The sequence below is a fragment of the Malus sylvestris genome, chromosome 10 (assembly GCF_916048215.2).
Source record: "Malus sylvestris chromosome 10, drMalSylv7.2, whole genome shotgun sequence".
Classification (NCBI taxonomy): domain Eukaryota; kingdom Viridiplantae; phylum Streptophyta; class Magnoliopsida; order Rosales; family Rosaceae; genus Malus; species Malus sylvestris.
This window is the reverse complement of record NC_062269.1, coordinates 23,465,173-23,478,246: the sequence shown is the minus strand read 5'-3', so window position 1 is coordinate 23,478,246 and position 13,074 is coordinate 23,465,173. Positions and strand designations below refer to the sequence as shown.

Here is a 13,074-nt window from a genome sequence, read left to right as displayed (position 1 = left end):
AAGAAAGATTACCCCAAACTGAGCCACAGTTTCAACCTGCACCCGTAAACCAGTGCGAAAACAGATATGAGACATAAAACTATGTTTCCATACACATGTTAAAGAAATCAAGAAAAATAAAACCAAAATCAATGCATTTTCACTTAATTCTTTTCTATCCAAAGCGAAACGGAGAATCGTCATTTAGCAACTACTTCCTAATTCTTAGAACAAAATGCTTTCATCTTTTGAACCACACAACTTTCATACAATCAGAAATCATCAAACCCTTTCATACCATCAAGTTTGTACAAAAATATAAATATTAAAAACCAAATCCCAAACTTAAAAGCCAAAATTAAAATTAGTAAATAAATTGGAAATGCTTTGACAATAGATGATTACGTTATTAGGAGCGTTGTAATTAGGTGAAATATGTGTGGTTTGCTCTAATTGACTGAAAAAAATGAGAATACCATTGGGGATGGAGGGAGGGGCACACTGACTGGACCCAAAGAATTGCAAAACAGTATTGACAATTCGCAAAAGAAAGAACTCACTTGCTTAATAGGCTCAAGCACACAAAAATTGCCTGCAACTCTTTTGCCTGAAAAATTAAGAACTCAAATCATGAGTATGCTGGAATACATAAAAACACAGCTAATTCAAGCATAAACTATCTCTGAAAAATTAACACCTTAAGTTTGTTTTCCCAATCTACACCATAAATATTACTCAAAATTGAACCAGCCTTGATAACAAACTGAGAAAACTCCTTAAAAATCTACAATACTGTAAAACACCCTAATAAGAAGAAGAAAATAAGATGCCAAGAATTCATGAGCAGATAATTATAAGCTAAAGGAAAGAAAGGAGATTGGGAAACATACTTCAGTTTTGCAGCTTTCAAATTTGGAAGAGGGAAAATCCATTATCATCAGAACTCTTCTGTGAATTATCTGAATTCTTGTCACTCAAAGTTTTTACAGAGTACAAAACAAAAGCAAACCAGAATCATTTTTCTTTTTCAAGCAGTACATAGAAATGCATTTAAGTTAGACCAAATCCAGATTAAAGCAAGTGTTCTAGCAAAAGGATTCTAAAAGATCACCTTAAGCCTAATTTAATCATAACATTATTAATATGACTATGGAATGGAGAAATAACAATACATAATATTCTATTGCCAATGGCTGACGCATTTGATATTAACAGATCTTGGTTTCCTTGAACAGATTTGCAGGTTGCTTGTAAGAGTTCTCGTCCAATGACAATACTTTCTGTAATAAAAAACCATATAAATCCACAGAAACTAAAATCAAGAAACGACAACATAAACAAAAAAGAAATTCAAAAAGTACATAGAAGTACAGTTTATAAACTAAACTTTACAAACAAAATGACATTTACAATAAGAATGAACAAAACAATAAATTCAATCACAATCGAAAGGGGGTAAAGAGTGGTAACCTTGCACAAATCATTTTTTGACAAAACCAACACCAAACAACAACCAAAATTACAAATTTCCATTGGCGAATACATACACACACATATACTGGATTCCGAAAGCGATGAGATAAATATACCTTTGGGGCGTCAATGTCAGAAGAGTAAGTGAGGCCGAGATTAGCCCGAGAGACAGCGTGAGCCATGAGCTTCCCTCTATGAGAGCACTTGGGTGTAACTACAAAAGAAAGTTAGAGACAAAGGGCAGATTGTAATTTCGTCAAAAAAGAGGAAGAGTACAAAGGAGAAGTGACAGCAATAAGCGTAGACGCCAAGGATAAAGTAAATATGTATTTGTGAATGGGGTTAGGCTGCTGCTAGCTTTGTATAGTGTAATAATGCAACTGCAAATAGACCAAGCTTATGCTACTAAAAGCTTTTACAAAATCATAGAACTCTTAACAGTTTGAACCCTACCGAAAAGTTTATATGAGATAAAGAACGACCGTACTTAAGTGCAACAAGATCATAAGCTCTTGCAGCTTCTCCTCCATAGCAGAACCACCTGCAGTCCAAATTAACCAAGATCCAATCCAAATCAAGAACAAATTAGTGAAAATTTAAACTAAAGTCCCTAATATTGTTGTAGAGAGAATTCAGATCAAGATTAACTACATTATTTGATTCGAATGGAATCCAAAAGCAGCATAAACATGAAAGGTAAAAAATTAATAGCAAAAGTCACATTTCAGCAGCAACTAATAGCAGAAATCAGATTTTAGTGGTAGACCAAAATAATTCAGTAAAAAAGAAACAATCCCAAACAAATAGAAAGAACTGGAGAAACAATTCCAAACAAATCTTAGGAAAGCAACCACATCCCTCCCTCACCCTCTCTCTCTCTCTCTCTCTCTCTCTCCAATTCCAACTTCTCCCTACGTCTATCTCTCTCTATAATAGACGTGCAGTTTTATTAATCCTTGTTGCCGAAGCATGCAAGATAGTGAAAAGGTTGTTTATCTAAGAAAAATAGGGCATATTGTCCTTCATATAAAGCAAGAGTGGAAGGAGAAGAAAAATTAATCATATTCCAAAAACCAAATATTCACATAACCTTAGAAACAGCCACAACAGTCGACCCCATAAAAAGTTGCTCTTCTAAAATTTACAATCAAAGAAACAAACCATCATCAGTTGTACCGTAACAAGCAGGAGCATAAAATGAAGTGATTGAGTTTAATAAACCTTAGTTCATTTACACAAAAGCACGAAACATAAACAAATCTGAAACTATAGATTGCCAAAAACATCTCAATAAAAAATTTACAGAAAACCAATCTCCCTATAGACACCACAAAAAATGAATACTAAGTTTACCCAAATGAAAACGGTTTCACGAATCTCACTGTTGAGCTATATATTTTCACAAACAAAATATATTAGCAAGTCTTATTAAAAACCGGGAGACTTAAAAAAAATTAAAAAATTAAAAAAAAAAAACCTCTACACCTGCACACTCGTGGACCTCAATGTATGACAAGTTTGATGGAGTTTGTCATCTACATGGCAACCAAATATAGAGGTCATGTGTGTCTAGAACTCTCCAAAACTCCCTTGTTCTCCTCTCAAGTGATGGCTTTCTCTCAGCAACTCCACACCGCAGGAAAATAGCATCCCACTAACTTCAACTGCCATGTCCACCATTCGCCTATAAAAGGGCATCAAACCAAAGGAAACGGGATAGAGAGAAAAAAGAAGAGAGACTCTGCAGAAATTGAGAGAGAAAAGAAGCAACGAAGTACTGATCTCATTGCCGACGATTTCGAATTGAGTCCTGCAGGGAAGGGGAAAAAACCACAAGCAACAATCAGAAGGTATAATACCTACGTTTCTTTTCTCTTCAATTTCTTTCCAGTAATTTTGTTTTGCAGGCGGGTGTTTTCTTGGGTAAACTTTGGTCAGCAAAGAACCTATACATTGCAGGCCTTCCTTCCTCGCATAGTGCTGCAACAACCGCCGACATCATACGAAAGTCCAACGGAGGCAACAGCCGCACCATGTTTCCAGTCGTGGTCTCCGGTTGTCTTCTAGAAGGAGCCCATGCACTCTGTGACTTGAATGAGATGGATTTGCTGATGCAGTGTCGCACAAAGCTAGAAGAGACCGAAAAGGTCACGACAACAGAGGAGAGAAACAACAACCTCTGCCCGACGACAGAGGAAGCTACAACAAGTAATGATCTTGTCGAGCCATTACTAGCCCAGCACGGAAGCCATTGAAGACCCGGTCCCTATAGAAAGGCTACCGGGAAGAAGATCGTCGAATCGTTGTCCACGTTGCCCAATAGTGCATGTCGTATCCTGTAAAAAGTAACCAATGAACAACCTCAAAATATTGTGCACCAAGTTGTAAAAGATGGTTCTCTACAAGCAATAAGGCAATGGTGCAGAAATGGTGTTTCCATCGTTTCGTTACTCCCACAAACATGTTGAAATGTAATCTTGTCTTGGCCCAAGACAATTGATCCGGCTCATACACAAAGAAAGATCCATGCACATGCTAGAGAATTCTAGCAAAGTTCAAGTTGATGTAAGAGTCTAGAAGAATGGTGAGGATTCCACCAACATACAAGATTAATGTAGATAATTCCAGCTTAGGAAGGTAGTGGAATTATCTAGATATCTCTAGCATGATGCTTCCATGCTTCTCCAAGGTTTCATCCATGCCTATAAAAGGAGAAGGCATCCACACCATTTGAAACAACCAAGAGAGCAAGAAGTGAGAAAAGAGTGAAGAAGTGTAAGAGTGTTTGAGTGTTTCCTCTTGTAATAGTTTGTGAGTGAATAAAAATTTTGTGTAAAAACTTTGAGTGTTCTTTCTTTCTCTTGCCTATCAATTTCACTGCATTATATTCTTCTTTGTGAGATAAACATCTCCAAAAAGAAACTCATCCCCGTTGTCCGTACTCGCACACGCAGCAGCCCCTCAACTGATGCTCTCCAAAATCAGATCGTCACGGTCTCTCCCGGTGATTGCAGCAGCCTGGAGTGGAAGAACAAGAAAGTGGTCCCTGCCTATTAAGGACATACCAAAGATGTTTGGAGAGTTTGCATCAAAATAAACGAAGGAAGATGGTGCAGCAGAAGCAAAATCGAACACCTACAAAGCAAGGACTTGAACCAAACCACAAAGACTTCCACTTGTAAGCCATTCACCTTTCGTCAAAGTAACTATAAGCTTCAAGTATGGAGGAATAAGGTTGCAAAGAATAAAGACAACAACCAACCCATCTCCGTTGTTTGTGTTGCTCAATTCACTTGCCACTAAAACTCTACAAAGAAGCAACCCGACCGCCGCCATCGTTGTCTTGAAGTCAAAAAGAAAAAGCTACCTTAGAAGTGTAAGTTGTGCTGCCCGCATAAAGCACCCAAAATGGTGCTGGCTGCTGTCTAAGTTGCTAGGGAAAAAAGACGGTGCATGTGCTATCTGTGGTCGTGCTATAAAAGTATGAGTTACTAAAAAGAAGAAAAGTCAAAGTAGAACGTCAAAAACTTTTGCAACATCAAGAAGGCCCTTTGGATTACCCCTTCGCCTTTTTCCTAACGAGCTACTGCTGATTCTGGTCATGGGGTTGCTGTTTTCTTTTAAGTGGTTATATTGTAACTCCTAGTTGAATTCATAGAAGACAAAGCATCCAACAAAGAAAAGAAAGGATGGAGTTCTGCTACAGATAAAATACTCCCCAGATAAAATGGGAATGTTGCTCCACATGGAGATTAAATAAAAAAGAAGAAAATCAATAGCTTTTCCATTTTTTATTCATATAGGAGTTTATCGATTTTGGCTCTGAGAACAAGAAGTATGGAGACCATGTCCTTGGAAAACTGTCCTTCATTAAATCACCAACTATGCATAAATTTGTTGGCAAAAGTTGAACATGACTCAAAGAATTTAGCACGTTGTTGCTGCTCCATTCTTCGAATGATGTTCCAGGAAAAAGAGGAAGAAATAGTCTTGCTCATCACATGGGTTATCACAGAGCGTGGCCCCCAGTAAGAAGTATTTAGGCCAAAGTACAGAGCACGTCAAAATGGCTTGTTCCATGAAAGTCTGCACCTTACGTGGGAATGTTTCTCACGTGGAGAACAAAGGGAACCCACGGCTCCCCATCTAAATTCATATGGGCTTTGTAAATTTAGAAATCAAAAGCATGGAGACAAAAGCTACAAGCCAAAAACAGAGGAAGGGGAAGCAAAGTCCTATTTGAAATTGGAAAGCTTAAATTCACAAAGAAAATGAGAAAATAAAGTTTGGTGACAACTTCCCTTAGGAAAGGCACTCACGTGAAAATCAAAAGGGAAAAGCCATCTCAAGAATTTTTATTTTTTTTACAAGTTGTTGTGCGCTCTATTACACTATTACACTAGGAACTCAACAATGTCATATTATTTCACAAAGAAATAATGTGGAGGGAGGATGCATCACGTCATTGGTATGTGAAGAGGAGATTATGATAATCTCACAAGAAGACAAACATAAGCAACATCCCTCATTGACCACAAAGAAGAATAATTAGGAGGAAACTATTTCCTATAAAGACAAGTTATTTTCCAAACTTGTTGAAAGAAGAAATGTGCAACTCAATGATGACACTTTATCTTTGGTTGATGCTCCATTCTTCAAGTAATGCTAAAGAAAATGAGGAAGAAGAAAGGTCTTTTGAAGAAAAAATGACATGAGAGCCTGCGATCTCTATCCTGTCGAATATTGAGTTTTGGTGCACAAATGAAGCTAAGGATTTATTGTAATCCGATGAAGCTCATCACAACTTATCTCTAAACAAGTAGAATGCGAGTTTGCCAGACGTTTCTGCAAATATAAAAGGAGAAAGAGAAGTGTTCGGTAAAGCAAACAAATGAGTTTTAAAGCAAGGGACACCAACATGAAGTTAAGCTTGGATCTTGTTGTCAAGGCATGCTCGAGATCGTTTGCATGAAATGAAGCAATCACATGATGATTCAAAAATGAAAAATCCCACCAATTAATAGGGTGCCATCTGCCTAAAAAAAAAAAAAAAAAACCAAAAGACCAAAGTGGGCAAGAACTTAATGGCATGGGGGAGGCATACGGAATCCAAATGGTTTAAGACAAAAGGGGTGGGGACAATGTCAACATCAAACTCGTGGATGCAAAATACCGTGAACATGAACCACCTCAAAGCACCAAGCTCAATAGATTTATGCTATGTCAACTTTAATTTCAAATTCTCGAAGTGGTCAAATGGCACGAAGCCAGGACAAGTCTTAAATGGCACAAAGCCATTCCAAATTCAAATGGCACAAAGCCGCTCCAAATCTCAAATGGCATGAAGCCGTATCAATGCTCCAATGGCTTAAAGTCCTGCCTGCAAGAGCCTAAACTACATAAGGCATCAAATGCTCCTCGCCTGTACGAATTGAAGCTACACAAGGCATCAAATCTCAACAAATTTGCGAATTATGCCATTTTAATTCCGCAATGATACGTAGGCAGTCTAGTACCATATTCTAGACGCAACTGCAAAACCCAAACATTAAACAGAATCCCTAGTTCATTTTCAACCAAATTCACATCAAATAAAAAGCCAAATTCCTGGTTCATTCAAACCAAATTCACCCAAATAAACCAAACACCAATTCCTTTAGTGGGTCATTCACTCACTAAAAATCTAAATATCAAAATCAAAAGAACTACAAGTGACTTGATCCCTTAAAAGGGTACGTAGGCAATCTAGGGCTCGACCTAGGTGCAATCGCAAAATCAAATAAACACCCAAATTACAATTTATTCAAATTGGAATCAAAGGGTATTCCTTTCCCGAAAGAAGGGTTGTAATTAATAGGCGCATAGCCTAGAATGGGTCGAACTCGAATTAATAAAAACCCTCTTCGAAAAAATGAATAAGGGTGAAATTGTGCCGAGTGAATTATTTGTTTACATATTGTGTACTATTTTTGCTCAACACTCACATCTCACCTTTTTTCCAGATGAGATACACACTTAATGCAAAACCATGGCAGAACCCATACTCGAATCAAATATATAGACAATCAAATAAACCTCTGGATTTCAACGCAACTTAAAAAATTAGACAAACATAGATTCCAATTTCATCTTTCCTCTGTTGGGTACCAAACACCACCAAAACTGAAGTCATTGACACACCAATAAGCACAGTGACAATGTGTGGGACATATATAGAGCTCCAGAAATTGATTCAATCTGCTACTCTTAAGGACACTCAAACAACCGAATTCAATATATCTCAACAAATTAAACGCAAATAAAATACAAAAAATTATAAAAATCAAATGAAAATAATAAAGCTGCAAAATTGAGCATAAGAAGTTCAAGATCCGATTGAAAAAAAGTAGCAAGAGTATTGATGCCAAAATTAACTTAACACACAAATTTAACCCTCTTTTGACAGTTGTAGTATAAGTATAAGTAGGGATCGTTCTGGACCGGGGATTAGGAGGGCTTGCTAATAACCTCTAAACTGACTCAAAAACATAAAACTAAACTTAAAAATACTTAACAAGACTCACAAGACTCAAAGCAAACTTAAAATACTCAAAACAGCTTAAAACAACTAAATAAACTTAAACTAGACACTAGGAATGACTTTGGACGAAAATTGACTTTTACTTGAATCAAAACATTTAAAAACACAAATTAAAACAGATTCTAACTAATTAGACACACTAAAGTAAAGGGGGATTGAGTTTTGGACGAAGTTAAAACAAACAAACAAGTATGAAAAACTAGACAGATTGTAAAACAAATTGAGAAATAAGATGATGGATGGGATAGCTAGAGGCTTTTTCTTCACACATGATATGTATGCAAACAACTCGATTTCCAGTTACTACTTCATTGAATTATGAACGACAATGCTCCAAATTAACCGTGACATCACTAGTTAACTCTCAGATTTTCCTTGTTTTATTGAATTGGATGACATCATTCGACAACCCAAAACATTCTTCAAAAGTTCCCTACATGACATCATAATAGAGATACAATCAAAGATCATTACGTTTAATGAAAATCATAAGCATTGATAAAGCACTTGCAACTATGACATCATGTCGCTTATGCTAGGAATTAAACTTAACGCGATCGTTTATAAGCGACCTTCACTACATGTGAATATAAGTTTGTAACGATTATGTCAAACTTTCTTATATTCTAGTAACGGATTTATGCATGCCAATTAAGTGTTGACCCTTAATTAACAAATACAAATAAGTTATCAATCAAATAGTTAAGCCAATTACATTCATGATTCAAGAGTTCATAACTGGAATTTATCAAATTATATTGCACACATAATCATGGCTTTGAAATCACCCCTAGCCAAGAGGGGTTTAGCCACTCATATTGACAACAAAATGAAAGGAAATGAATTTAAACATTAGAAACAAAAGAAAGAAAACACCTAAACGCTCCAACGATCCAAGTTGGACAGCAAGCACGTCCAAGCACTTTCCTTCCCTTCCTTTGCTATGGCACAAGGTGTTGGTGAGTGTTTGAATGTTTGTTTGTATGGAGGAATGGATGTGAAGATGAATGGATATGTTTGGATGAAGGTTGTGTTGAAATGGGAGTGAATGATCTAACAAAGTATGAACTAAATTTATGTTACACACACTTCCTTTTATAGAGGAAGTGCATGGCAATATGGAGTGGTGTAGCAATTGAGTGCAATGATGCATGAAATCTGAAATTGTGGAGGGAACAAGGAATGGTGTAGCAATTGAGTGCAATGATTCAATGTAATAATGCATGAAATTTGAAATGATGGAGGGAACAAGGAATGGTGTAGCAATTGAGTGCAATGAGTGGTGTTTGAAATGATTCAAAGGTGAAAGTGAAGTGATGATGCAAAGCATGAGGGTAAAATGGAGTGATGTTGCAGCTAGGGAACATGAATGATTGTGGACATGGTAGAGAAAGGAAATGGAGGTGGAATGATGCAACAAATGAGTCAATGGAGGGAACATGGATGATGATGCACGGCATAGGAATCCAAAGGGAGTGCAATGGTGATGCACGGCAATGATGGAAAGGTGAATGGTGGAGTGACACCCTTTTGTGGCTGAGCTCTTTGTCATTTTTACATTAATTCTTCTTTCTCTTTAACACATTCCTAGCCTCTTTAGTCTTCAATTTCATCCATCCACCTTGCTCCATGCATGTGCTATTCATTCCAAGCCCAAAACTGCTCCAAAATGCATCTTATTGCTTCATAAGGCCTATGGACCTACAAACACACGAAAATAGCTTAAAATACATAATTAAATAAGAAATAACAACATAAATGCATGAGAACAAGCTAACTCAGTCGCATAAATATGCTCTTATCAAATTCCCCCACACTTAGCTTTTGCTAGTCCTCGAGCAAAACAAAACAAACGAAACAAACAAAACACAACCTAGACCTTCCAACATTTACCGAAGGGATTTTTAATGAAACATGACATGTTAAAAATCATCATTCCCACATATTTTTGTCATCTTTACAATTGAGCACATACTTAATCACAGTCACCACTTACTAGTTCACAATTAACCAATTAAAACGATGTTTTGAATGTAGTAACATGCCTTGGAGAATTTGCTCAATTTCTTACAAGATACTCTCTATTTTCACACACATTTTTTTACTACACACCCTACACTAGTATATGTGAGAAGATTAATGTAAACACGTAAGACTAGGACTCACATATGTTATAACAAAGAAAGCAATTTTCTGGAGTTATTAAGCATGTTTAGATATGATCTCATGAATGGAATGCTACGACTTAGATGCGAGAACCAGTGACACCATATGCTCATACCAATTTTGAACTCCACAAATTGAAACACACAACACTCAAGATTGAAGTTAAGGGTTGTAACAGGGCTTAGGGGTAATGGCTAATAAAGAAATGATAGGAATAACAAACGTTCTTAAAGCGATAGCAAGCAAAGCAATGAAATAGACACTTGGAATTCACTTTAGAATACAAAATCAACTTTTAAATACAAAGGGAAGATTCATGCAACACTTATGGCCGAATTCAATGTTTTGGACCCTTTTTTAACAAACTTTTTTCTTTTCACTCTTTTTTTTTTCTTTTCTACCCGTGCCTTATTAAGGACTTTGGCACACACACACACAAGAATCACTTCCCCCACACTTGCTTTCTGCAATACATTGATCAAAAAGGAGTTCATTTTAAGTCATGCTTTACTATGCTTCAAGAACAAGGGTATCGATGGTCCTAAAACTAGGCTAGGTAAGGATAGTGTGGATTAACAAAGAACATAGGCTTAACAAGGCTCAACGGGGTTAAACTTAAACACATAATGAAATAGGGGCACGGCAATTTGGCTTTGGTGGTCACTACACAACTTTATCTTGAATATGTGTTATGCAAATCAATAGCATGCTTTGAATGAAATAGGCATGAGTTCTAGCATTTGGAACTAAATGATAAAACGTCTTCTAAGTAGCAACCAAGCAAAGAATAATGAGATCATGCAACGACTTTAGAAAACAATGATGCACGGATTATTAACTCTCCAAATAAACGTTTAGGCTCAAGTCTCACAAGGTTGTAGTGTTCATTTGAGTTCCTTCCTTCAAGCATGTTACAAAAAACTGATTTTTCCTTTATGATTGCATGTGAATTCATAAATTATAACCACAACCAAGCATACACCAAAGAGTAAATCAAATTTTCATCCATGTTTATAACTCTCTTTAACAATCATGTAATTAAAAACCAAATCCTCATTATTGTGTTGGAAGGTACCCTAAGACACAAATAAACACACAAAAACAACTCTTTTTGGGTTTTTCAAAACAATTTTTCAAATTTTTATGAGATTTTCTGATTTTTATGTCAAAACACACTAAAACATTCCAAAACAGCTTAAAAATACTTACAACCAGCAAGGAACAACACTAGAAGTAATGGGTGATAAACTCCTACGACTTTTATGCAAAACAACTTGGTTACCCCTCCCCCCCCCCTAACACACACTTAAATCAAACATTGTCCTCAATGTTTCAAGCATAAACTCACACAAAAACAAGCAAACAAACAAACAACGAATAAACATGACAAGTATAGTAAAGTAAAAACCAGACAAAGTAGAGTTTAAGAACGCAAATCTGGTTTTGGAGATAAATGATCTTGTTGACTTTCCACAGCTTTGATCTCGAACTGGTTTGGAATTCTGAGTGAGGAATATTAGAGTTCCTTGGTTGTGCAGTCTGCATTCTTCTCTGCTTGTTTCTTCTGCACGGCAGGCAGGCATGAGGTAGAGGTGATGGTCTGTTTCTTTCTTCAATCTTTCCAAGTGTCGACCATTTGTTTTCTTTCTACTTGTCCCTAGCTGAGGATGAATTAGCACATTGTCTTCACATGCTTCGATGTATCATTTTCACTTCCCTTATCTGTTCCCCAAGCAGATGTGGTAGCTTGAGGAAGCATAAGATGTTGAAAATGAGTACTCGAGAGCAAGGCTAGGTAAGCAATCAGGAAGGGGTTCCAGGCAGTCGATTCCAAATCAGAAGATTGATACCAAGTGCTGGCTGATTGCTCTCTTTCTCCTTGTCCCGCAGGTGAAAAACAACGGCAAGGAGAATGACAAGGAGAAAGCATGATATGAGATACTCTTGCTTTCAACCTTCATGATATGAAATACTTTTGCTTTTGATGGGTCGTTTGCAGAGGTATCCCAAGGAATAAGGAACACTGAGTGACTCGAGAGGCTTTGTTGGGAAGGCATTCTCGGAGATGAAGAAGGGTTATGTATGTCTGCCTTGCAATGGAAGGTGAAGGTCGACATTTATATGAATTAATAACCGGTACTATTCTTTCACTCTTGTTGGCAATTGCTGGATGATTGAATAGTAATCTTCACGTGCTTTCTACGTCACCAGAAATCTTCAACAGATTGCCCGTAATTTTCGCAAGGCTAAGTGTGCATGTGACAAATGCTGACACGTCTGGAAAAGCAAATGCCTCTTCGATATCTGAAATCGACGCTTCGAAAAATTGCCCGTGATTTCCGCAAGCTAAGTGTGCGTGTGACAGATGCTAACACGTCTGGAAAAGCAAATGCCTCTTCGATTTCTGAGCTTGCCCCTTCGATTTCTGAGCTCCGTCGAGTGCAGAGGTTGCATGTGACAAGTGCGGAAAAATCTGGAATAGAGGATGGCCCGTGGTTTCTGAGCAAGCCTAGCTTTTGAGAAAGCTAGCGCCTCTTCGATTTTTGAATTGGCCTCTTCGATTTCTGAGCTCGCATCTTCGATATCTGAAATCCCGCCGAGTGCTGATTTTTATAGCGGATAAGCAGTTCGTTTCTAAGCACACTTGAATTTCTGCCCGTAGAAGCTCCCTTCATTGCACTTCTAAGATCTCGATTTGTCCAACCTCTTCTTTCTTCAACACCTTTGAAAATGTCTGGCCCCTCCGACCGTCGTTTTGACTTGAACCTTGGTGAAGAGGCATTCATGCCTTCTCCAGACAACATATGGCGCCCATCCTTCATATCCCATACTGGTCCTCTTACCGTTGGGGATTCGGTGATGAAAAATGATATGAC

The 13,074-nt window shown here is 37.3% G+C and overlaps 1 long non-coding RNA gene across 1 annotated transcript; it reads left to right on the top strand.

Moving 5' to 3' along the window:
* The first annotated feature begins 3,067 nt into the window (after nucleotides 1–3,067).
* Nucleotides 3,068–4,304, top strand: LOC126587284 (uncharacterized). The gene is made up of 2 exons (XR_007611019.1): nucleotides 3,068–3,302; nucleotides 3,412–4,304. It is a non-coding gene; the product is annotated as an uncharacterized LOC126587284 (long non-coding RNA).
* Nucleotides 4,305–13,074: the final 8,770 nt, after the last annotated feature.